Below are 9,432 nucleotides of genomic sequence, written 5' to 3' on the forward strand. Positions count from 1 at the left end.
CTCTCTCTCTCTCAAATAAATAAAATCTTTATGATAAAAATAAAAGTCCCAAGTTGGGCCCCACACAGACTAATTGAATAAGAAGAGTCCAGATGATTCTAATGTCAGCCGGGGTTGAGTACTAAAGTGATATAAAAGAAAAGGGAAAAAAGGTTTAATGGAAATACTTGCCCTAATAGAATTGAAACTATATTTCAAAGCTTAAAATATTACCAAAAAAATCTGCCTGATAGTAGGCTAAAAACAGAATAGATGTGTAGGGTAAACCCTGACAGTTGTTTTACTTTTGTAGTACAAGTACCCCATTTAAGCTTTGGTGAGGCATCTGCTTCAAAGACTCATCCTCTTCCAAGATAACTATTTCAAATAAACACAGCTCCAGCCACAGACCAAGTAAAGAACCAAGCTGCCTCCCCCAAATGTGGGCTCCCTTGTTTTAGAGATTTTGGTTAATTTTGATAACTAACCATTTGGGCCACTTGTTTTCTTTCTCTCTTCCCATGCTTTAAATTTCCACTCTTATATTTTAAATTCACCAATAAAGGGTGAGCCTGCAAAACCCTACACCCCCCCACCCTAATAAAAGCAGAACTCCAGGCCAGTGCAATCTCTCTCCCTGTAACTTCACTTTGTGGCCCCAGATGTGCTATGTAATTTCCAGGTCTTTTAAGTAATAATGTTTCCCTTCCAAAGTTTCCTGATAGTTATTGCTGAAGGGCTAAAGGGTGTCTTGCAATCATAATAAGAACGTCAGTGCTGGTCCNTGTTAGGAAGGAGAGGTAAGGAAGAAATGGAAGGGAGGGGAAGGGGAAGGAGAAAGGAGAGAAGAAGAGAAGGGAAAAGAGGAAATCTGTTTTAAAGATGCCCTAAATAATGTCTCCCTCTGTGTTCTGCACTCTGTTCATCACCCTATTAATGCTACTTGTCAATCCTTCTGTACCCAAATAATAATAGTTTATATTAAGTGCTTATTATATACCAGGTAGTGTTCTAAAGACTTTACACATATAACTCATTAAATTCCCATAACAACTTCATGAAATAAATATTGTTATTATCCCCTCTTTACAGAAGACTGAGTGTAGAAAGGTTAAGTTACTGCCCAGGGCCTCATGGCTAGTTAATAAAGTGAAGATATAATTCCAGGCTATTTGCCTCTAGGACCAATGCTCTTAACCCCTACACTCTACTAACACAAGTTCCGAATTCACTTGCTCAGCTATTCTGACCCCTGTGGGAGGCAAGGGAGAATTTAAAATAGTGTGGTGATATACATGTATGTAATGACCACTGCTAGATGCTTCATAATAAAGAAACTGTCCTATTCATCTGCCTTCAGCTCCTAGTACATAGATATTAAGTTCAATCAATGAACTAAAAGATCTCCACTGGCTAGCTAATAGTAATGCCATAGGGCTCTTAGGTAACAGAGACTACCAGAAATGATCTCACTGTCCTAATAATAAGAATCCTTCTCTGAGCAATGCAAACATGGACACAAACATCTGTAGCTATAAACTCAGAGCAGGATATACAAAACTCTATAATCAGATTGATTAGACTTCTTTGTACTTTACCCTGATTTTGGTATAGAAGACTGAATATACCATGTTTAAGAATTAATCTAGTAAGGGACTCACAGAACATATGCAAAAACAATTACAGCACTTCACTGTCAGAAATAAAAGACTTGAATAAATGGATAAACATACCTGTCCCTGGTTAGGTAGACTTCATGTTAGTGAGAACATAGTAGCAAATAGGAATAAATAGGAAAGAAGATCAACTAATGTGTGCAATCATCCCTGCATATTAGAATCACTTAATTTATAAATTTTTTAGAAGTCCCAAGTCGGGAGGCATCTGAGTGGCTCCATCGGTTAAGCATCTGCCTTTGGCTCAGGTTATGATCCAGGAATCCTGGAATGGAGCCCTGAGTCAGGCTCCCTGCTCAGTGTGGAGTCTGCTTCTCCCTCTCTCTGCCCTTCCCCTGCTCATGCTCTCTCTCTCTCAAATAAATAAAATCTTTATGATAAAAATAAAAGTCCCAAGTTGGGCCCCACACAGACTAATTGAATAAGAAGAGTCCAGATGATTCTAATGTCAGCCGGGGTTGAGTACTAAAGTGATATAAAAGAAAAGGGAAAAAAGGTTTAATGGAAATACTTGCCCTAATAGAATTGAAACTATATTTCAAAGCTTAAAATATTACCAAAAAAATCTGCCTGATAGTAGGCTAAAAACAGAATAGATGTGTAGGGTAAACCCTGACAGTTGTTTTACTTTTGTAGTACAAGTACCCCATTTAAGCTTTGGTGAGGCATCTGCTTCAAAGACTCATCCTCTTCCAAGATAACTATTTCAAATAAACACAGCTCCAGCCACAGACCAAGTAAAGAACCAAGCTGCCTCCCCCAAATGTGGGCTCCCTTGTTTTAGAGATTTTGGTTAATTTTGATAACTAACCATTTGGGCCACTTGTTTTCTTTCTCTCTTCCCATGCTTTAAATTTCCACTCTTATATTTTAAATTCACCAATAAAGGGTGAGCCTGCAAAACCCTACACCCCCCCACCCTAATAAAAGCAGAACTCCAGGCCAGTGCAATCTCTCTCCCTGTAACTTCACTTTGTGGCCCCAGATGTGCTATGTAATTTCCAGGTCTTTTAAGTAATAATGTTTCCCTTCCAAAGTTTCCTGATAGTTATTGCTGAAGGGCTAAAGGGTGTCTTGCAATCATAATAAGAACGTCAGTGCTGGTCCAGCCACAACATTGGTTATTGATAGGCTAAGACCAGCCTAAAACAAAATGATGAAAACAGAAAAAAAAAAAATACATGTCAGAAAATGTAACCCAAATCTGTTTAGTACCGGTAAAATAAAAAGTGTGGAAATAACTTTTCATTTACTAAATGTTGTTGAAAAATTACACTATTGTTGAATATTTACACTATGTATTTTAAAGATTTTATTTATTCATTTCAGAGACAGAGAGAGACAGAGTACAAACAGGGGGAGAGGGGGAAGCAGGGCTCCCCGCTGAGCAAGGAGCTTGATGCAGGACTCAATCCCAGGACCCTGGGATCATGACCAGAGCCAAAGACAGACACTTAACCATCTGAGCCAGACGGCCCAGATTACACTATTAGACTACTCTTTTTAAAAACAATTTTAACATGGAAGATAATTTTTTAAAGGGAGTGACTTATCTTTAAAAAATAAGGAAGTGGAATTTGAACAATTAGACTTACTTCCCAAGAATTGTTGGGATTCCAAGAAAAACAAGAAGAAAATAGATCTATAACCAGATAATTGAAGGCTGTCCAGTTGATGGAAAGGGTGTTTGAAAGCTTGTTGGTCATATAGGGCTTATCCAAATAAAGGAGTGTTTCTCCATAAAACCCCTGCTTTTCTTTACAGTACCATTGCAACCAAAGGGAAAACTGCATCTCTGAGACATTTCCCCCTATCAAATTTGAAATGGAATCTGGAAGCAAAAAATTGTACTCTACTGTAAAAATTGTCTTGCTTAACCCCAAAGAGAGAAACCAAATGTTCTCTTTGCCTTGCAAAGGTGAAGGACTCAACCCCACTTGTCTGTCAGGCCCTCCCAAATTCTCTGCCACAGACTGTTTTTCAATGACCACTATTGGGCCAAGTGCCAACCAACTCAAGAGGGCATGATTCTGCTCGGGGTTGTGGGCAATGCCTTCTCTGTTCTGTCTTGGGAAACAGGTTTCATCATGTACCTCAGGGAGTGAATCTACCATTTTCTGCCTGGTTTCTTAATTTAGGGGAGAGCCAAAGACTCACCCTGGACCCTGGAGGCTTCTGAGGATTCCCTTGCTGGAACTTGGTTCAGACACAGTGGGAGTTTTTCCCAAGAACTATCCAAGCACATATTGGGTACTTTAAATGACAATATGAGTATGGTGACTAACATAACATAATAAAAAATTAAAAAAAAATAAATGACAATATGAGGAGATATTGGATGCGGAAAAAATGTCCTAATGTCAATGGATAGTTTAAACAGGGAGATACCGCTTGGCCACCTGACTCAGTGCAAACATTCTTGATAGACTCCTTTGGTTCAGGAGAACTTATTTTAAGCAATGCACAGATTTATCATAAAGATCCATCTGCTTAGGAACCTAGGGAATGTCAAACAACCAGGCCTTGTGAACTGGGTCTCACAGCTGGAGACCCAAGAACCAGAATGTGAGGCAGCTCTAAGAGCCTAAGGAACTGTGGATGTGGGTTTTTCCTCTAGAGCTCTATTATGAATGGGCTCAGCTATTCCCCAAGCTGCTGCCTGCATCTCTATTTCTGTCCAATTTTGCACCAGCTCCAACTGGCACTCTTTCTTCTGTATAATTTCCTCTGCTCCACAGTGTACGTCCTCACGGCTCCTGCTTTCTCAGAACACTCGCGGCCCTGTTGCACCTCATCACCACTTTCCGTCAAGCTTCACCGTTCACAGCTAACTACATCATTTCCTCAGCATTTCTCAGTTCAGAGCCTCGAAGAATTTGATTGTCCAGGTCAGCTTCTTGCCCCAGGACATGTCCTAAGACAGGCCAACTTAAGGTTAGCAGTTCCTCGGCAGTTGCCCAGCCCTGGCTGAATTAGCATAGTGCAAAATGGGCTACCAAGGGGTGCCCTTTCAGTAGGCGCTGTGGGCCAAAGAGTCGTTCCTGGAAAGGGCTGTGGTGTGGCTGGTATCTGATCCACATGACAAACATATGGATGGAGGGATAGATGGATGGACGGACAGACAGTAATATTGTGTTCTTGGAGAAGTAAAGCATGATTGAGTAAGGGGGAAAGAGAGATTTAATGTAGGTTTCACAATTGAGAAAAAAAAAACCCAAAACACCCCTCTATATTTGTTTGTTGCAATATTTGAATGAGATCTGGCCCAAATCCTTAGGAGCCCAGTAATGAACAGATTCTAGTTGGACTAGCTCTTAATGCCTAGTCATTCTTAGAGAAAGAAGATGAATTTCCCCCAAATTCCTTCATATACTTCTGGCCTGCTGTAAGGCCTTAGCCTTTGCCTATTAGAATCTCCCAAATTTCATCTCCCAAATATGGCAATCATGTAAAATACTTAGAGTGGTACCTAATTTGTAGTAAGCAATGAACAAATGAGCTATCAGTAGTAGAATACTGTTCATTCAACGAACTTAAAATTTGGCTCCATTTAACAGAATCCTAAACATAGAGGCTTAACCAAATAAGTGAACCACTCCTATTATATCCCTGAACGAACAAATTAAAAATCCCTGCCCTCACTTAATAACAAATTCGGAGACACAGATAGCCCAGGGCTGGGATGGCAAACCACAATGCCATCAAGGACCCAGTCTCCTTCTGTCTTTCTGTTCAGCCATCCTCAGCATGCGGTGTTTATCTTCGTGTTCATCACCACAGTGAGCAAAAAGTCCTCATCCTTATTGTGCCTTCTCCCTCATCACACTCCAGGGAGAAAGGAGGAGGAAAGGACAATGCCTGTATCAGGAAAGTTTCCCCCAAATGCCCCAACAGTCTCCTGGTTGTATCTACTGTCAAAAACTGCCTCCCTGCTATCTGGGGCTGCAAGGGAAGCTGGGCACACTGCTACTATAGACAAAATCAGGATTCTATTGATCAGGATAAGGAAAATGGATATAGGGTAGAAAACTAGCAGTCTCAGGTTTAACTATCCCAAGCACTGAGTATTCCACAGTGCCAGCCCTCAAAGCCTGGGGGGTAGAGGTAAACCAGCAATTGAACAGCACGATAAAGATCATGAGAGGTGTTTATCACAGGGGCACATAAGGACATCTGATTTGTATTTGAGAAGTCAGGAAAGGCTTGCTGAAGGAAGTGACAGCTGAGACAGGAAGCATGGGTAGGAGCTGGCCAGGGAAGAGAGTGCATGTGCTGAAGTTCAGAGGTAACGCTGGGTCTTTTCTGGAAACAGAAGTAGTTTCTTACAAGTGGGGAATAGAGTACATTGCAGAGAGCGATGAGGTTGGAGGTAAGCAGGAGCCAGAGCACAAAGGACTTCAAAAGCCATTTTAAAAACTTGGTACTTATCCTTGGGGAGAAGCCACTGAGGAATTTTAAGCAGGAGTCAAATTTTGCCTGCTAGTTCTTAAAATTAGAGTGGAAAAACCACTGCACCTATAGCAACTATCTTTAAGTGCCGGTGGATTTGCTGTCCTTTCTTAATGCATCAGGAGATCCACAAATTTACCTAGGCTAAGTTCTCTGCCCTCTTACAGGGATTACCCTCAGCAGGCCACTGAATTCAGAAGCTGGGAGCTATCTTTGCTTAAACCCTCATTAACATTTTGTGTATCCTCCCCAAAATAATGCTCTGGGGTAGATTAGGCTTCTCCTAGAAATGCTGCCCCTATCAGGAAGAATCGTTTTTTGACAATTTTCTTTATTCTTCAGCATTCATGCTCAACCATATAAGAAGTGTTTTTTACTCATATGTGGAACATAAAAGAATAGCATGGAGGACATTAGGAGAAGGAAGTGAAAAATGAAGGGGGGGAAATTAGAGGGGATGAACCATGACAGAGTATGGACTTGGGGAAACAAACTGAGGGCTTCAGAGGGGAGGGGGTGGGGGGATGTGTTAGCCCAGTGATGGGTATTAAGGAGGGCACGTATTGCATGGAGCACTGGGTGTTATACACAAACAATGAATCATGGAACACTACATCAAAAACTAATGAGGTACTGTATGGTGACTAACATAATAAAATAAAATTTAAAAAAGTAAAAAAATAAAAAAAGAAGTGTTTTTTGGTTTTGTTTTTTTTTTAAGGAACAATCAAGGCTTAACTATTAGGCTAAGTACACAGATATCATGAGTAACCTAAGTAATCTCTAACATTTGATTAGCTCACATAACTCCAGGCAGAATATTCATTTTTCTTGATTTGCAGTGAGACCACATGCTGGACTTTCTCCCAGTTTACAAGTCATCCCTGGACAGTCTTAAATAGGTCGCATGGCACAGGAGAGACTACAGCACTGGGTACATTATCACGCCATTTCCTAAACTGGCTATCTTTGAAGCCCAACTTAAAAAAAGAGAATGACTGGAGTGCCTGGCTGTCTCAGTTGGTAGAGCATGAGGCTCTGGATCTTGGGGTTTTAAGTTGGAGCCCCATGCTGGGTATAAAGATTACTTTAAAATAAAGAGAGAGAGAGAACGACTTACTAGAAAACTTCCTTTTTATTACTGCATTTATTTGGTTATTTCAGTCTCTATTTAAATCAGCTTTTCAAAGACAAGGGCATTATAATATTCTCTAATCAGCTAAAATCAGTCATTTGCCACCCACTCTCCACTCCCCATTCCAGATTCTTTTTTTGGAATGTAGCTTTATCTCCTTTTAGCATACTACGTAATTTACTTCTTTACTACTGTCTCCCTTTACCACATGTAAATTCTTTAAGAGCAGGTATTTTTTATCTGTTTTGTTCAGTGATGTAATAGTATTGGCTAATAGTGCCTAGAATATGGGAACCACTCAAAACAATTGTTAAAGATTGGTGTTTCTTCTATGGCTATCTTCTGTCCTGTCAAGGAAGAGCCAAACTCACCTCTGAACTTTTGCATTGTTTCTTCTCCCTCCCTCTCTGCCTAATCCTATCTATCCTTCAAGCCAACAAAATCAACAATTACTGTTAAGGCAGCAAGTATATGCAAGACACTGTTTCAGGAGGCAAATCAACTTTCCAGAATAGTATGCCACCCCTTTCTCATTTATCACAAACTAAACATAATATTCATTATACTAAAAGTCACTGATTGCCACAATCACACACTTTTCAAGTTCCACTGGGATGATTCAGGCATCCTACTAACGTAATTGGATTAGCTACTTAGTATTTTAGCAGACCTGAAATTCTGGAAAAGCTGTTACCAATCCTTTCCAAGGATAGTTTCTCAATTCCCTCCTGAGCATCAGGGAGATCTTTATTTATTGAGTCTTATTTCTTATTGAGTCCTTTCAATTGAAAAGACACATGCAAGAAAAAAAAAAATATCAACTTTCTGTCAGGCACCATTTGCTTTAAGTCCTACAGAAAAATCTTTTTTACCGCTGGCACTAAGAGATTTTTCAAGATTAGATTATAATCTCCACAAAAGTAGGTTTATCTATCAATATCCCCAACAACTAAGACAGTATCTGAACCACAGTAAGTGCTCAAAAGATCTGTTGAAGAACAGTGCACATAAAAGCTCACTTATAAAAGCACAATCCAGTGAGAGTCCACATACTGAAACATAGGCCTACCTATGACCCAGTTGGTCAAGCTAACTGTGCCAGAGCCAGGTAGCTTGTTTAAATCATCATGGTAGGCAGAATCCTAAAATGGCTCTTCAAGATGTCCCACTCTCCTTCCTTAGACTGTGAATAGGAGACATTACATCTGTGATGTCACCCTACCTGGCAAAAGGGATTTGCAGATGTAATTAAGGCTATAATCATTCGACTTTGAGTTAATCAAAAGGAAGACTCATGGTAGGCCTAATCTGATCATACAGACCCTTTGAAAGCAGAATTTGTCTGGTTTATAGCAGAAAAGGAAGTCAGATTCCAAGAATGAGAAGAATTCAATACACTGTTGCTAGCTAGAAGGAAGGGGTCATGTGCCCAAAAATGTGGGTAGCTTCTAGTTTAGAGTGGCCTCTAATAATAGCAAGAAAATGAGCCCATCAGTCCTGCAACCACAAGGATCTAAATTCTGCCAACAAACTCAATGAGCTGAGAAGCACAATCTCTCTATAGAGGCGCCAGACAAGAGCCCAGCCTGACTGACTTGATTTGAGCTTATGAGACCCCAAGCAGAGAACCCAGTCTTGGACTTATGACCTACAGAACTGTAAAACAATAAACAGGTGTGATTTTAAGCTGCTAAACTGTGGTAATTTGTTAAGCAGCAACAGAAAACTAATACAATCATCCTGTACTAGAAAGTGCTTTCTCTGCACTGACTGACTCCTGCAAGGATACGTTTTTTACCGACTCATTTGAATACTATCATGCAAGCCTTCCTCTGCCTTTCCCACATTTATTTTACTGTTTTCCTTTTCATTGTCCATGGAAATATTGTCCAGGAAAATTCCACCCAAAATTAGTTTTTGCATATGAAAACAAGGTAAGTTAAGGTACCAAGAGAAAGTTTCTTTGGACAGTATCCACCTTATATTATTGCCCTCTTACTTATTAGGAGCAATAAACCCCACAAAGATAAATAAAAGGATAGAATCATCAGTGATAAAAAGGTCCACGTTCTTGCCAATAAATGTGTAAAAATCAAAAAGATGTAATATAAATCAAATCAGATACTGAAACTGTATTCAAATTCCCTTATGAGAACTTATTATCTCAACTTGGAAAACAATCAAATAAATATG

Source organism: Ailuropoda melanoleuca, chromosome 1 (assembly GCF_002007445.2).
Source record: "Ailuropoda melanoleuca isolate Jingjing chromosome 1, ASM200744v2, whole genome shotgun sequence".
Taxonomy (NCBI): Eukaryota; Metazoa; Chordata; class Mammalia; order Carnivora; family Ursidae; genus Ailuropoda; species Ailuropoda melanoleuca.